The 17,457-nt window shown below is 37.8% G+C and overlaps 1 pseudogene; it reads right to left on the reverse strand.

The window, feature by feature from the left end:
- Positions 1 to 11,500: 11,500 nt before the first annotated feature.
- LOC143649803 (chloride intracellular channel protein 4 pseudogene) lies at positions 11,501 to 15,790 on the reverse strand (annotated as a pseudogene).
- Positions 15,791 to 17,457: the final 1,667 nt, after the last annotated feature.

A 17,457-nucleotide genomic window follows, 5' to 3' on the forward strand; every position in this document is an offset into this window, starting at 1 on the left:
CTTCTCTAAAAGAATTTCAGGTTATTAAGGGACATTTTGGGGGTAGGAATCCTGGACTTAAAAGGATCATTGCATACCAGATCAACTCATAGAGATGACTCTGGTTATACCTGAGAAGTGACTCAGAGCATGGAGGGTCCTTAACTAGTAACACTGCTTCTCTAACACGACAACAGCAATAAAAGTAATAATAATAGCTGTCATCTATTCAGCATCATTTTACAGATAAGAATAGTGAGATTTAGAGAATACTGAATTTGTCCCAGATAATGTGATGAAGTTATTAAGGGTCTTCACCATAAAGTGAGAGTCAAACTGAAACTTGGCATTTCCTTCAATCATGAATATAAATCACAAATCACGGTAGCAATAGCAGCATTTATATCTATGTTGGTAACAGAAATTACAGACAATTTTATATCACATATCACAGAACATCATTTACACTCATCATTACATCAAACATTTGGCGCTTATTAGGTCTGCCTCTAGATCTTGTACTTAATGTACTAATAAAGATGTAAAAATATTACTATAACAACTTTTTAATATTTGAATGCAGTTTTTAAAAATCTTGAATTGAGGTCATATTCACATAATACAAAATTGACCATTTAAAAATACACAATTTAGTGGCACTTAGAACATTCACGATGCCATGCAACAACACCTGTCTAGTCCTAAAACAATTTCATTGCCCCAAAAGAAAACTCCATGTCCAATAAGCAGTCACGTCTTTACCCCTCTACTCCCATCCACTGGCAACCACCAATTTGCTTTCTGTCTCTAATCTGGGTGTCTCTTCATGGACCTTAACATATTCTAAAATTTGTAGGGAAGCATAAAGGGTCAAGAATACCTGAGATGCTTGTGAATAGAGGCACAGGAAAGTGGGGGACTTGTACTATCAAATATCAAGATTTATTATCAAACTATTGTAATTAGTTTGGCATAGAATTTTCAGTGAGTTAGATGTGCTGACCAATGGAATAGAACAGAGAGCCAGATATCGACCACCACGTATGTAGAGTTATGATATATTATATAGCGGGTCAGCAGAACAGGGAGGAAAGGAGCAACTATTTAATTAATGAGGCTTTGATAACTTTTTAAAAAACTTTTTTATTGTAAAATACTATATAAAAATTTATATAAAACAAAGAAAAAGCAATAACTTTCAAAGCACAGTTTACAAGTAGTTACAGAACAGAGATCCCAGAGTTTGTCGTGGGCTACTGTCCCACCATCTCATATTTCTCCTTCTAGCTGCTCTAAAACTCCAGAGGGTAGACGGAATATTAATCTACTGATTCAGTAGCCACACTCATTAAATCCCATTTTCTCTGTTATACCTCCTCCTCCTTTAGTCCTTCTCCCAATCTATAGGGATCTTTGGGCGATGTCCATTCTGACTTTTCATGTTGAGAAGGGGTGTCCCCCTTAGAGGATGGGATGAAATTAATTGATAATCTTGGAGAGGCTGGTCCCTCTGAGTTTCAGGATTCATCTGACCTATGAATCCTCCAGGAATTACATGGTCCAGGAAGACAAATCTAGTTCATGAAACCTGTATAGAGTCTCACTTTGAGCCCTACTTATTCTAAAGAGTCAACAAGAGTCTATGTGGGTCATGACATCCGTGGGTGAAAGTCTCCCTGGCAACATGGGAGATGACTCCCAGGGATGAGCCTGGCCCTGGCACCAAGGAATCAACAATGCCATCCTGACCAAAAGGGGGAAAAGAAGTGTAGCAAATAAGGTATCAGTGACTAAGAGTCGAAAGGCTACTCTGGAGGCTACCCTTATGCAAGCTTCAGCTAGATAGTGCTACTTATCATGCTTTGCTAAACTCCAACCAAAACCATTCCTGCCAACCCTAAAGAACACATAGGGCTTTATCTGAGATTCCACAAAGTTTCTACTCACTATGTTTACTTTCCAAAAACCTACAACATCCAGATAGGTTCCTAGGCCAGATAAGTCAGCCTCTCCAGAGCATCAACTAGTTCCATCCCCCATTCCATATCATTAACAACCCTTTCCAACATGAAAAAGTTAGAATGGGCATAGCCCGCATACCCCCAAAGACTGGGAGAAATATTAAAGGAGAAGGTGGAGTTATAACAGAGAAGATAGGATTTTACAAATCATACTGTTGAATTATTAGATTAACATTTCCTTTCATCTCTAGTATCTTGGAGCAGCTAGAAGGAAAAACCTGAAACTGTGGAATTGTAACCCATACCAAACTCTGGAAATTTGTTCTACAATTAATTATTGTGGTATGCTTTGGAATTTATTGCTTTTTTGTATATACATTATTTTTCACAATAATTTTAAAAAAGACTCAACAGGAGTGATATTGATTGGGATTTAGCAAACCATGGCAGTCAGCACTATCTAATTGAAGCTTGCATAAAAATAGCTCCCAGAATAGCCTCTTGACTCCATTTGATCTCTCTTGTCCACTGATGCCTTATTTTATTATACTTCTTTTCCCCCTTTTTATCAGGAAGGTGTTGTTAATCCCAAGGTGCCAGGGCTAGACTCATCCAGGGGTCACGCCCCACATTGTCAGGGAGATATTTACCCCTGAATGGCTTGTGCCACATGTAGGGGGAGGGCAACAATTTTCTTCGCAGAGTTGGGGTGAGAGAGAGAGAGGCCACATCTGAGCAACAGAGAGACTTCCTAGAAGCATCTTTTGGGACTCATTATCGTAGTCTTATCTACTTCTCTACAGAAATAAGTTTCATAAGGGCAAGCCTTGAAATCCAGGGCTTGGCCTATCTGGATTTCAATAATACTATTTTTTATAATAGTATCATATATATGACATAGTTCCCATTTTAACCACTTTCAAGTAGACAATTCAGTGGTGTTAATTACACTCACAATGTTGCGTTACACTCACAACCATCCATTACCAAAACTTTTCCATCACCCCAAACAGAGACTCTGTACCCATTAAGCATTCACTCCCCATTCTTTACCTCTACCTCTGGATCCCCATAATCTGCTTTCTGTCTCTATAAATTTGCATATTCTGAGGTTGTGATAACTTTTTTCTTTCAGTATACATTCTTTTAAATTAAGGAAATTGTAGGCTTACCAAAAGAATATGCAGAAAATAGAGTTTCTGTATACTCTCCCTATTATTGATACCTTGCATTAGTGTCATCCCTTTATTAAAATGAAGAAAGAATATAATTATAATTGTACTGTCAATCATGGTCCATAGTTTATATTAGGGTTCACAGTTTGTGTTGTACAGTCCTGTGTTGTTGTTCTTTTTAATTTTTATTCTACTGACGTATATACAACCTAAAATTTCCCCTTTAACTACATTCAAATATATAATTCAATGCTGTTAATCATGTTCCCTGTTGTGCTAGCATCACCACCATCTGACAATTTTTAATGTAAATTCAATGAAATTTGTTTCTTCTTTAATCCTATATATTTTATTTTATGCATTAAAAAACCTCATATTGAGAAGGAGTCTGCAGGTGTCACCAGATGCTAAAGGGGCTCATGATATGGGAGAAGGCGAATGGTGGGACAAGTATTTGACACCAGTTTTGATTCATTCTAATGCCAATATTCTTTTCATGCCACATGAGATTTGGTCCATACTGGCCCCAAATGATCAGTAAATTCATAATACTTTCTGGTAATAGTCAGAGCCATAACTAATACAGAATTAGTTAGCCATTAGGCACAAAGAAAACCAGGTGGGAATAAGGAGTGACTGTGCTGGTTTTGGTAAAAATCAAATGCAAACTGCTTTAGTGGTTTGAGAATAAATCTATGAGCTCCTTTTCTTGGTTTCTGTGCTGGTTTGAAGCTATGTGCCCCAGAAAAGCCATGTTCTTTTAATCCATCCATCCCTGTGAGACAGACCTATTGTGGGTGTGGCCTTTTGGTTAGGTTGGTTCAACTGAGATGTGACCAGCCCACCCAAGCTAGGTCTTCATCATTTACTGGAGTCCTTTATGAGAGGAAAAAAGATTTAAAAAAGTCAAGAGAGCTTGGAGAGAAACACCCAGAGATGCTAGCAAGCAAGAATCCACAGAAACTGTAAGAGCCAGAACCTGAAAGCGACAACAAAACCCAGGAGAGAAGGAGCAGCAGACACTTGCGATGTTCCTTCCCATGTGACAGGAACCCTGGATGCCATCAGCCTTTCTTCAGAGAAGATATCGTTGATGCCTTAATCGGGACATTTTCATGGCCTTAGAACTATAGATTTGTAAACTAATAAATCCCTGTTGTAAAGCCACCCATTTCTGGTATATTGTATTCTTACAGGTTTAGCGAACTGAAACAGTTTCAATCCTGAAAACTTAGGAGAAATTTAGTATATATATATATACACCAGGTTGTTGCAATGCACAGACATTGCCATAGGCACTGGGGTTAAAGAAAAAAAAAGATTAATTTCTGCTTTAGAAGGGCACAGTTCAATAGTGTTTGCAAACTCAGGCACTCAAGCAATGGAACATTCTATCCTAGGATAAGCCAAAGTCCCCATGGAATAGGGACAGAAGAGGCTCAGTGTGACAGCCTGAGATCTGAGATGTCTAAGGAAAAAAAGGGATTGAATGGCCTATATGGGAAAAGGCATAGTGTTTTTTAGGCAATCTGTGGGAAGTTCAGTATGTAGATGTTGAATTAGTTATAATGTCTTAAAAGTCTCTCCACAGTCTGAAGTCTCATGACCTCTCCCACATCTCCTCCTGTTTCCTTCCGCTTGCTCTCCCCAGTCCAGCTGTGCTGCCCTACTTGCTGTTCCTTGAATTTTCCAAGTCTGCTCCTGCCTTTGCATTTGCCACTCCTTCTGCCCAAGGCACTCTTCCCTGGATAGCTCGGGGGCGCTCCCTCACCCCCTAAATCTTTGAGCCGAAGCTCAGAGTGAGGCCTTTTCGCCTACCTATCCCACAACCCCACCTCTCCAACCCTGCGCTCCTACCCTCATTTCATACTTAAGTTTCTCCAAAACGCTGACTGTCACTGATGAACTCTATCCGTGGTTCTTAAACCTCAGCACTTATCAGAAGCATCTGCAGGGCTTGTTAAAATTTCTGGACCCCATGCCCAGAATTCTGATTCAGTGGGTCTGGGATGGGCCCTGAGAATCTGTCCTTCTAACAAGTCCCAGAATTCTGATTTAGTAGGTCTGGGGCGGGCCCTGAGAATTTGTACTTCTGACAAGTCCCCAGGTGGTGTTACTGGTCTAGGGAAAGCCTTTGAGAACAGTGCATCGCGACTTTACTTTTCTACTGTCTGTCTATCTCTGCTAGGATGTGTGATATTTATGGCAGGACTTTTTGACTGTTTCAGTCATTGCTGTATTTCCAGTGCCCCAAACAGTGCCCAGAACATACAGAACATATTTGTTGAGTAGACGAATGAATGTGGCTTGACTGTAGGGTGTGTAAGATGGTGAGAGGTGTGTGTGTGTGTGTGTGGGGGGGACTGGTTTGAAAAACAAAGTTTGGGACAATTTCTTGACACTTTGTTATAGTAATACTTTATTATTATGAATATAATATTTTTGTGACAAAACCAACTCCTATTTATTGAGTATTCCCAGTGTGCCAGGTCATTTTTTAAAAAATTATTTATTAATTAAAAAAATTAACAAACCAAATAAAACATTAACATATATAACAGTAATTCACAATATCATCACTTAGTTGTATAGTCATAATTTCTCAGAACATTTGCATTAATTCAGAAAAAGAAATAAAAAGACAACAGAAAAAGAAATAAAATGAAAATGGAAAAGAAAAAAAAAAGATTATACCTATCATACCCCTTACCCTCGCTTTCATTGATCACTATCATTTCAAACTAAATTTATTTTAACATTTGTTCTCCCTATTATTTATTTTTATTCCATATGTTCTACTTGTCTGTTGACATGGTAGATAAAAGGAGCATCAGACACAAGGTTTTCACAATCACACAGTCACATTGTGACAGCTATATCATTATTCAATCCTCCTCAAGAAACATGGCTACTGGAACACAGCTCCACATTTTCAGGCAGTTCCCTCCAGCCTCTCCATTACATCTTGACTAACAAGATGATATCTACTTAATACATAAGAATAACCCCCAGGATAACCTCTCGACTCTGTTTGGAATCTCTCAGCCACTGACACTTTGTCTCATTTCACTCTTCCCCCTTTTGGTCGAGAAGGTTTTTTCAATCCCTTGATGCTAAATCTCAGCTCATTCTAGGGTTTTTTATTCAATCCCTTGATGCTGAGTCCCAGCTCATTCTAGAATTTCTGTCCCACGTTGCCAGGAAGGTCCACATCCCTGGGAGTCATGTCCCATGTAGACAGGGGGAGGGTGTTGAGTTTGCTTGTTGTGCTGGCTGAAGAGAGAGTGCCCGGTTATTTTTAACAACAAAATTTGGAGAGATTGGAAGGCTTTCATTTGCCCCAAATCACTCAAAATATGTAGTAAGTGGTTCAGTTAGGATTTTAACTTTAGGTCCATCTGACTTCAGAGGAGTTGCCTTAAGCACTGTGCTACAAAGCCATCTAATAATTTATTTTTAAACTTTTTAGTTTGAAATAATTTTAGATTTACAGAAGTGTTGCAAAGATGGTATAGAGGTTCCCAGATACCCTTCACCCAGCTTCCCCTGATGTTTACACCTTACATAACCAAAGTGCATTTATCAAAACTAGGAAATTAAAGTTGGTACAATACCGTGAACTCAACTACAGGCTTTATTTGGATTTCACCTGTGTTTTCATTAACGTCCTTTATCTTGCCTGGAATCCTATCAATTCCAACAATTTAAGAGTTAATGCAGACAGATCTGAGACACGGGCAGTGTGAAGTCCAGAAGAGACAAGAATGACTAAGACGCGGTCGAGTCCTCAAGGTGTAGATGTCTGGAAAACAGACATCTAAGTAAAGGATTTCACTAAGGGACACCCTGCTAGGACAGAGGGAAGCTCAGGGTGCCCTAAAGGCCAAAGAAAGGCTGACAGATACCCCAACCTTGGGGTTTGGGAAGACTTCATGGATTCATGGGTGAATCATGCAGGTAGAATGAGGCGAGTAGAAACAGCAAATTGCTGGGTATCAGCAGTGGGAAATGCCAGAGGCTGACTATGGGCAAGGGGGAGAGACAGGAGAGTCTGGCTGCGGTATGCCTGGACAGATGTTACCCTGCTGTGCTGAGGACTAATGAGGCTCTCTTGCAGGGAGGAAGCCAGCACGGTCAGGTATTTGTATGGATTGTAATCTTCTGGCCAGAGTGTATAGGCCAAATGTTTATCCTTTTATTTTCATGGTAAGACCCTTTGCAGCACAAAAAATTTTCATTTTGATGAGGTCCAATTTATCTACTTTTTTCTTTTGTTGTTTGAGCTTTGGGGTAAAGGCTAGGAAACTATTGCCAAACACAAGGTCCTAAAGATGCTTCCCTATGTTTTCTTCCAGGAGTTTGACAATTCTGGCTCTTATATTTAGGTCTGTGAGCAATTTTGAGTTGATTTTTGTATATGGTGTGAGATAAGGGTTCCCCTTCTTTTTTTTGAAAGTGGGCATCCAGTTTTCCCAGCACCTTTTGTTGAAGTGACTGTTCTTTCTCAATAGAGTGGTATTTTCAACCTTGTCAAAAATCAGTTGGCTGTAAATGTGAGGGTTAATTTCTGAACTCTCAATTCTATTTGACTGATATTTGTGCCAGTACTACGATGCTTTGATTACTGTGGCTTTGTAATACGTTTTCAAATTGGGAAGTGTGAGTCCCCAAAATTCATTCCTCTTTTTCAAGGTGGCTTTAGCTGTTCAGGGCCACTTGCCCTTCCATATAAAATTGAATTTTGATTGGTATGGCACTGAACCTTTAAATCATTTTGGGTAGTGTTGGCATCTTAACAATATTTAGTCTTCCAATACATGGAATGATCTTCCTTTTACTGAAGCCTTCTTGAACTTCTTTTAGTAATGCTTTGTAGTTTTCTGCGAAGATGTCCTCGATCAGATTTACATCCTTTATTAGATTGATTCCAAGGTGTTTGATTCTTTTAGTTGCTATTGTGAATGGAATTTTTTTTTCTTGATTTCTTCTTCTGATTGTTTACTGTTGTGCATAAAACACTACTGATTTTGGGGTGTTGCACTTGTACCTCATCACTTTGCCAAATTCATTTATTAAATCTAGGAGCTTTCTCATGGATTTTTTAGGATTTTCTGTATATAAGATCATATCATATGCCAATAGGGAAAGTTTTACTTCTTCTTTTCCTATTTGAATACCTGTTTTTTTTCTTTGCCTAATTTCTCTGGCAAAGACTTACAGTACAATGTTGCATAACAGCAGGAATAGCAGACACCCTTGTCTTGTTTCTCATATTAGGGGGGAATACTTTCAGTCTTTCACCATTAAGCAGGATGCTAGCTGTGGGCTTTTTGTATATTTTAATATGTTTCATACATCCCTTTATCATATTGAGAAAGTTTCCTACTATTCCTAGTGTTCTAAGTGTTTTTGTCAAGAAACGGTGCTGTATTTTATTAAATGCCTGTTCTGCATCAATTGAAAGGATCATGTATCTTTTTTTCCCTTCATTTTGTTAATGTGGTGGATTCCATTAATTAATTTTCTTATGTTGAGCCAACCTTGCATGCCAGGAATAAAGCCCATTTGATCATGGTGTGTAATTTTTAAAATTATTTTAGGCATTTTTTTGAGTATTTTATTGAGCATTTTTGCATTGAATTCATAAGCATTATTGATCTATCTGGCTTTGGTCTGATGATAATGTTGACCTCATAGAATGAGTTAGGGAGTGTTCCCAGTTATTAAATTTTTTGGAAGAGTTTGAGTAGAATTAGGGTTAAGTCTTCTTGGAATGTTTGGTAGAATTCCCTTGTCCAGGGTTTTTTACTGAATCAATCTCTTTACTAGCAATTGGTTTTTTGAGACCTCCTATTTCTTTTTGAAGCAATAGAGGTAGTTTGTGTGATCTAAGAATTTTTTTATTTCATCTAGGTTATCTAATTTATTGGAATACAGTTGTTCATAGAATCCTCTTATAGTCCCTTTTATTTCAGTGGAGTTTGTGGAATTGACCCCCTTTTCATTTCTGATTTTATTATTTGTATCCTCTCTCTTTTTCTCTTTGTCAGTCTAGCTAAATGTTTGTTGATTTTATTGATCTTTTCAAAGAACCAACTTTTGTTTTGTTGATTATCTTCTATAGTTTTTTTTGTTTGTTTGTTTTCTATTTCGTTCATCTCTGCTCTGATCTTTCTTATTTCCTTACCTTCTGCTTACGTTGGGTTTTGTTTGCTCTTCTTTTCTAGTTCTTCCAGCTTTGAGGTTAGGTCTCCAATTTGAAGTCATCTTTCTTTTTTAATGTAAGCATTTAGAGCTATAAATTTCACTCTCAGCATTGCCTTTGCTACATCTCATAAGTCTTGGTATGTTGTATTTTCCATTTTCATTTGCTCTAAGATATTTCCCTATTGAAAATATTTGGAAACAACCCAATTTAAAATTGGGCAAAATATTTGAACAGACATCTCTCCAAAGACCAATGGCCAGAAATTACATGAAAAGATGCTCAACATTATTAGCCATCAGGGAAATGCAAAACAATATTACAACGAGATACCATTTCACACCTCTTAGTATGGCTGCTATTAAAAAAAAAAAAGGAAAATAGTAAGTTGGAGAGGATGCAGAGAAACAGGAACACTCAGTCGTTGCTGGTGGGAATGTAAAGTGGTGCAGCTGTTGTGGAAGCTAGTCTGGCAGTTCCTCAGAAAGCTAAGTACAGATCTGCCGTATGGCCTGGCAATCCCACTACTAGGTACACACCCCAAAGAATTGAAAGCGAGGCACGAGCAGATATTTTTACACTGATGTTCTTAGCAGCATTATTCACAACTGCCAAAAGATGGGAGCAACCCAAGTATCCATCAATGGATACATGGATAAATTAAATTTGTTAAATACATACCATGGAATATTATTCAATTGTAAAAAGGAATGAAGTCATGATACATGCAACAACATGGGTGAACCTTGAAGGAATCCTGTTGCGTGAAATAAACCAGACACAAAAGGACAAATAGTGTATGATCTTACTGATTTGAAACACTTAGGACGAAACTCAAATGTGTAGAGTTGGAATCTAGAATATAGGTTGCGAGGGGTTGGTTAGGGAATGGGAGTTATGCCGGGTTGAAGCTGTATCTACCTCAGAATTTCCATGCACTGTAATCCTCATTCAGTATTGCTGGGTGGAATATTGTTGATTATCTCCATGAAGATATGACCCACCCAATTATGTGTGGTAAATTTTGGTTGTATGGTTTTCATGGAGATGTGTCTCCACCTGTTCAAGGTGGGGTTGCTTACTGGAGCCCTTTAAGAGGGAACTATTTTGGAAAAAGCTTTAGAACCACCAGAACAGACACAGCCAACAGGATGGACAGAGCCCTGGGGAAGCCGTTGAAGAAGCCTAGAGAGAAAACTAGCAGACATTGCTATGTGCCTTTCTAGCTGAGAGGGAAATCCTGAACATTACTGGGCTTCTTGAACCAAGGTATCTTTCCATGGATGCCTTAATTTGGACATTTTTATAGCCTTGCATTAATTAAGACATTTTCATGGCCTTAGAACTATAAACTTTTGGCATGCTACATTCCAACAGCTCACAAACTAGAACAGGAAGTTAAGGCTTAAAATGTACAGGCTTTCAGTTTTGAATGATGGAAATGTTTTGGTAATGGACGGTGGTGATGGGAGCACAAAATTGCGAATGCAATTAATAGCACTGAAATGTGTATCTGAATATGATTAAAAGGGGGACATGTTAGATTGTACACATGGTAACAGAAAAACATTTTTTTTAATATTCATAGAACTACAATACACAGTGAGCCCTAAGTTAAACCATGGACTTTAGTTTAATAGTACAGTTGTAAAAATGTGTGATCATCAATTGTAACAAATGATCCACATCAGCGCATGGTGTTGGTGGTGAAGTGGTGTGTGGGAATCCTCTATTTTATGCAGGATTGTTTTATAAACCCACAACTTCTCTAATTTAAAAAAGTTTATCCTGTGATAGTGAATATAATTGTTTATCTAAAGACTTCTGTCACAAGTATTATCTTATCACACTTACATATGAGAGGCAGTATCGGTAGTGGTAAATAGCATGACGTTGGAAGGAAACCATCTGGGTTGGAATCCTACCTGATTCTGCCATTTTTCAGCTATGTGGCTTGACAAATTTTTTTACCTCGCTGGGTTCACTTTTTCCTTAGACTTCATCTCATTGTGTTGGGAGGATTGAATTAAATCATGACTGTAGGCATTTAGCTCAGTGCCCACGCACAGTCATTGAATATCCACTGTTGTATTGTCATTAGCTGTCATTATATGTGTGCACCTATTTCTTTTTTTTTTTTTGATAGTGAAAATATACTTTATTTTTTTTAATACAATAGCTGCCAGCAATAGACTGGTGTGTAAGTTCCAAGAGAGAAAAGAAAACACAAGCATTTTATAATAAGCTTTCATTTGCCTTTTCAAGCAATTCTAAAGAAAATACTCAAGTTCTGCTCAACATTATGGCTTGGGAAACTGAACATTTTTTCTATGATAAAAACATTATTATGGTGGCCCCAATCTTGAAAAATTGTAAAGGGCAGAATAAAAAAGGCCCATATAGTATAATAACATATCAATAATGAATGCCTCCCCCTCCTTGAATCAAATAATGATTATAACCAGTGTAAGAAATTTGTATCAATAAACTTAATGAAATGTGCATCAAAATGTGCAAGAAAAAATACATTTCTATTTTCTCTCTCTTTAACTCTGAAGATATCTTATAAATGGATTTTTTAATGCACAGAAAGGAGAGCAATCTACATGCAACTCTGGAGAGATTTAAAATCCAAGAGAGATAAAATAATAATGCCTAAATTCGAATGGATCAGCTTGGGGTAGGAATAAATGTCAGAAATCTCCTAATCATATACAGATTGCTCAAGAGTTTAAGGGTAAGTTGTGGAGGTCAAAGTTACCAAGAAATAAAATCTTACTTGAATTTTATCACAAGTTATCAATACTAGTAAAACAGAACTGTATAGAAAATTTGCATCTACATTAAAAAAAAAAGGTAACTGAAATAGAGCTTTCCACCTGTTGAGTACAAAAATTTCTCAAAATCGCTTGGAATGTAGTGAGATTTCCCTTTCAGATTCTCATCTCCTCAGTGAAGTGGAAAAAGGGGGGAAATTATTGGGTAGTTGTAGAAACACTATCAGGTGATTTCCTTTATGTCAACCACATACTACATGAAAACCTCTATGTCCCAAATCTCCCCAAATTTTAAGCCATGATTTTTCCATAAACATATGATGGATGCATGTTGCATAATAATCCTTCTTCTTAGCTTTTATGCATTTGCCAATCTCAATTTCATTTTACTAACTTTGCTGATAAAGGAATAAAATCTTTCTACAGAGAAAAGTAAATCTGTCTTTGTTGGTATCAATAGACCAGCCAAGTGTGACAACGAGCACAAAGGCCCTCCTAGGTCATACAGCTAGACAGCTAAGTATAATCATAAAGATTTTAAAAGATAATGAGAATAAATATCCAAAGTGAAAATACTTCACAATCGAATTGCCAAATGTGTTCTTCAACAGTATACTTTAAGGAACGTAGCTCTTTCCTCTATTAGTCCTCCTCTTGGTACCACTTAGTCCACCATTCGGCAGAAACAACAGGCTCCCCACCTCTCAAATCTTTTTTATACTTTAAGTTATTCGGCAAGGTTCAACACCTCCTGAGTGTTAAGTTGCCACTATTTTAAAAGTAGGTGAAGAGAGATCATTCCTGCCTCTGTATCAGTATAGATATAACATTTTACCCACAGAAACAACTGAAATATAATTCCTCAATAGATAATCCATGTGAAGTGCCTGATAGTGCTTTTTCCTGGAACCAGACAAATCATCATCCACTATCTAATTACAAAAGATGTTTGCTACAACTTATGATCAGCAACAAGAAGTTCTAGGAAAGGAAAAACAAAAGAATCTTCCTGAGCCAAATGAATACAATACAGAGCTTTCCCTATCATTTTTCTATACCAACCAATTACTGTATGTAAAAAATGGAGTATGATTATAAAAGTCTGGCCGCTTCCATAAAGCCAGTGCTTTCTAAATGTTTACATACAAAAGGGAGTAAAATATTGCCATTTTAAAGCAATATACTTAATTTTTTTCAAAAGCAACCCATGAGAAATAGCACTTTTTAAACAACTTAGGTATAAAAATTATCAAAAATGTATTTCAGTCACAACCACAGTCTTTGGAATGGTATTTAGACAGTTCATTAAAAAAAAAATACAGATGAATAAATAAATAGCAAACTTTTGTTTTATTTTCACCAAGTTCCTCCTTTCCTGTTAGAGACAAATAATTCCTGGGACAGGACTTCAATTTAAAAAATAAAATTCATGCAGAGTGCTATTTCTCAACATGGCTATAGAAAAAACTTAACTCACAGAAATACATTGATTGAAATTAGGCAAAACTGAATATACACACTCACCACAACATCTTCAATTCAGTGAAGAAGGAGTGAATGATCCTCCACCCAAAGTCTAACATTAAATTTTTTTTGGAGAGGGTGGGGAGAAAGGGGTGATAATCTGTATATTTCATCTTGCTTTTAATATAGGATGAATAATGCATTCTTTACAAAAATTATATACATTAAATGTTCTTTAGAAACAAAATTTTATTTACTATTTTGACAAACAGACCCCACATTCCTTAGGTTAATTTCTGTGTGTTAGTTTTTAAATGACTAACCACTGTACTGCTACAGCTAAAGTAACTCACTATTAGTCTATGTAGTGTTGCTCAAAAGATCTATTAAAACAAAGGTATAGATCTATGCTTGCCAAAAAAACAAAAAAAGGAGCTTTTTAAATAAAAAGAAACTGGAAGAAAGCAATAATGTTCCAAATGAATGGCACTAGGCAAATTTCATACATCAAATAACAGTTTTAGACAGAGTATCAGGTATCCATCAGTTTTTCTCATAAGGATAAAATGCTTGAGGAAGATATTGAGACTACCATCCCCTCCCTCTAAATTTTTAGCTTCTACATAGTATAAGATGTTACAACTGGTATAAACGATAAATGCTTTTAGATAAAAATAAAAATCAATCTACAAAGCAAACTAGCAAAATCTGTTGTGACTATACATAAAAGGCTCTCTTTATCGGTGGTAATATCCTTTAGTACATATCCAGGATAGACTAAATTGAAAGAGAATATTTCTGATACAGTAGCAATCCTTTCATATACTTTTACTATTATAAAATTCCAAAAATACAAAAATATTCCTTGTACCATGCGTTATGCACCAGTTTGGGGCAGACTGATGAAGTCATGGCTACCATTTTAGCAGTGAAACATTGCACTTCAAAAGTTCTGCCATCTATACACAGTGTATGGTGAGGGCTCCAGAGAGATGGCAAACCACCTCTCAACTGAAAAGTTTGTGATGGAATGTCACCAAATTAGAGGAGAGTGGGATATGGGTAGGGGAAGTAGGCAGGATAAGAGAATTTTAAAATAATACTGCTTGGGAGTGTATATTTTAAGATAGCTACTATACCTTGTCTATCCTTTATCCTAATCCTGAATAACTGCATGTTCATGCAAAATAAAGTTTCTACTTTATAGGAAGAGAAGTAGTCTGTTAGGAAAAGCATATTCTGTTAGGGGAAGAGGTGAATACATCCATCTCATAAGAGCCATTTTACTTGGTGAGTCTTTTGGCTACATCACTATATGCTATTTCAACCTCCTTATCACTGGGGCAGGTATTGGTGAATTCATCCCTACTATAAGCATTAGTTAAGTATCTCCAGATGCCAGTCATTCCTTTTGGGATATCAAAATTGCGATATTTTTTGGCCACCACCTTGACAATGTGCAGTTTGGGCAGCAGATTGCAATCAGCTAATGTCATTTCATTGCCATCCAGAAATTTACGTGTAGAAAATTTAATATCCTCCATACTATTCTCATCAATTTCATCAGGGAGGGGAGAATTCAAATATTCATCCAGTTTCTGCAGTGCTTTCAAGAGCCCCCTCTCCAGTGCTTCATTAGCCTCTGGCCTTGAATTCTTGATATATGCAGAGAATTTGGCAAAGATGTCCATTCCAGCAGTATTTGATTCTGGATGTTTTGGTGAAAGCTTTAAGTACTTGGGAGGGCATAAGACATCTTCAAGAAATTCCTCAATCTTATTTACATCCGTTTTGACTTCATTGTTGAATGTTATAAATGGTGGGTGGGTCCCAGGAGCCAAGTTCTGCAGGTCTGCAGGCTTCCTTTTCAGGTCAGCGGTCGTGACACTAAATGCAACTCCTTTGAGCCAAAGAATCATGAAGAGCCTCTGGGAAAAGGGGCAGTTTCCTATGCTTTCACCATCACTGCCAGCCTTGACGAAGAGCTCTATGATGGGCTCTTTGTCCTCCCTCATCCCGTTCAGTGGCATCGACAACGCCATGGCCGGCTCGACTAGGCTCCGCAGACGGCGACTCCTGCTCCGGGGCTGCTCTGGGGGCCGGCTCCCGCGCGCTGCGCTTCCCTCAAGAGTCCAGGGGTCGACTTCGCAGCGATCTCGGCTCCTCAGCGCCTCAGCTCTGCAGCACAGCCTCAACCCTCACGCCTCACGCCCCACGCCCCGCGCGCGACTCCGCCCGTGTGTACCTATTTCACACTATGTTTGCATTTATTAGAAGCCAAGACACCTGAATGATATTTCAAAGAGCTTTCAAATATGTAGTCTCATTTCACCTTCAGCATAACTATTGTGCCCATTTTACAGATAAGAAAAGTGAGACACCACAAAGTTGAGTGACAAAACTTAGGCCACCTTATAATGAAGGAGAAGAGCCAAGCTTTTGGTTTATATTTCCAGTTTCTTTATGCACCTATTAGAACAGTGACCAAGACCATTAACAGTAGAGAGTGGTTGGAAAAATAATCAGTGGGCTGTTCTTCGTTTCCTAAAGAAGATTAGCCTTTATCAATAGTTTTACCACATAAAATGCTTTATGTCTGCCTTCTTGTGTGTCAGACTTATGAGCATTAAAGCAACTCAAAAATGCAGACTGATTTCAATTAATGAGGGCCAATGAGTCCCTAGAGTTTGACAAATTGTTAGTTGTAATAAACACAGCTCACAACTGGAGAGGGTATCTGGGAGTGAGCAGGCCAGGTCAGAACATACTCCCTTTGTGACCTTGGATGAATTGCCTACCCTTTAGGGGCCTCAGCTATTCATGGGAATTCTAATGCCCATTTCTGGTTTAGATTTGTAGGAAGTGTCTTAGATTTGTAGGAAGGGGTGCTGGTTTGAAACTGTTATGTACTCCAGAAAGCCATGTACTTCTAAACCAGTCTTATGGGGGCAGACCTATTGTTTAGTGGGACCTTCTGATTAGGTTGTTTCCATGGAGCTGTGGACCCACTCATTCAAGAAGGGTCTTAATCCACTTACAGGAGCCCTTTAAAAGGGAGATATTTTGGAAAAAGCACAAATGCTTGAAGAAAGAAAATGCCTCAGCAGAAGCCTGAAGGACCCATGGGAGCCAAGAGAGCCACATTGAAACCAATCAGGAGAAAAGAGCTAGCAGACATCACTGTATGCCTTCCCATGTGACATAGGAACCCAGACACAATCGACCTTCCTTTAGTGAAAGTATCTTCTTTTTGATGCCTTGATGTGGACATTTCTATGGTCTTAGGATTGTAAATTCATAAATCCCCTTTGTAAAGCCAATCCATTTTTTGTGTATTGTATTCCAGCAGTTTTAGCAAACTGAAACAGATTTTGCTACCAGATAAGTGGAGTGCTGCAATTTACAAATACCAAAAAAAAAAAAAAAAAATACTTGAATGACTTCATAAATGAATAAGGAGATGGTTCTGGAAGAATTGTGATATGCTTGATTAAAAAGAAAGACCTGAATTCTACTGCTAGTAGAAATGTGGACTCTAAGGATACTTCTGTGAGGACTTATCAGAAATAATGAATGTGTTGTTGCAAAGTGGAAGAAACACAACCCTTGTTTTAAATTGACAAGGAATTTGGCAAAATTGAGTACTGGTGTTGGATAGAAGGTAGAATTTGAAAGTGATAAGATGGTATACTTAGTTGAAGGGATTTCCAAACTAAATGTGGGAAATGTAGCCTGGCTTCTCCTTGTTGCTAATAGTAAAATGAAACAAGAAAGGGACAAGCTAGAACTGAATTCTTGGGTACAAAGAAACCAGAAATTGATGGTCTAGAAAATCTTGGGCTTCCAGAAAGTGAGACCTCAGAAAAGAGTGCCTCATGTGGAGGATTTAACAAAAC

The sequence above is a fragment of the Tamandua tetradactyla genome, chromosome 11, assembly GCF_023851605.1.
Source record: "Tamandua tetradactyla isolate mTamTet1 chromosome 11, mTamTet1.pri, whole genome shotgun sequence".
NCBI classification, from domain to species: domain Eukaryota; kingdom Metazoa; phylum Chordata; class Mammalia; order Pilosa; family Myrmecophagidae; genus Tamandua; species Tamandua tetradactyla.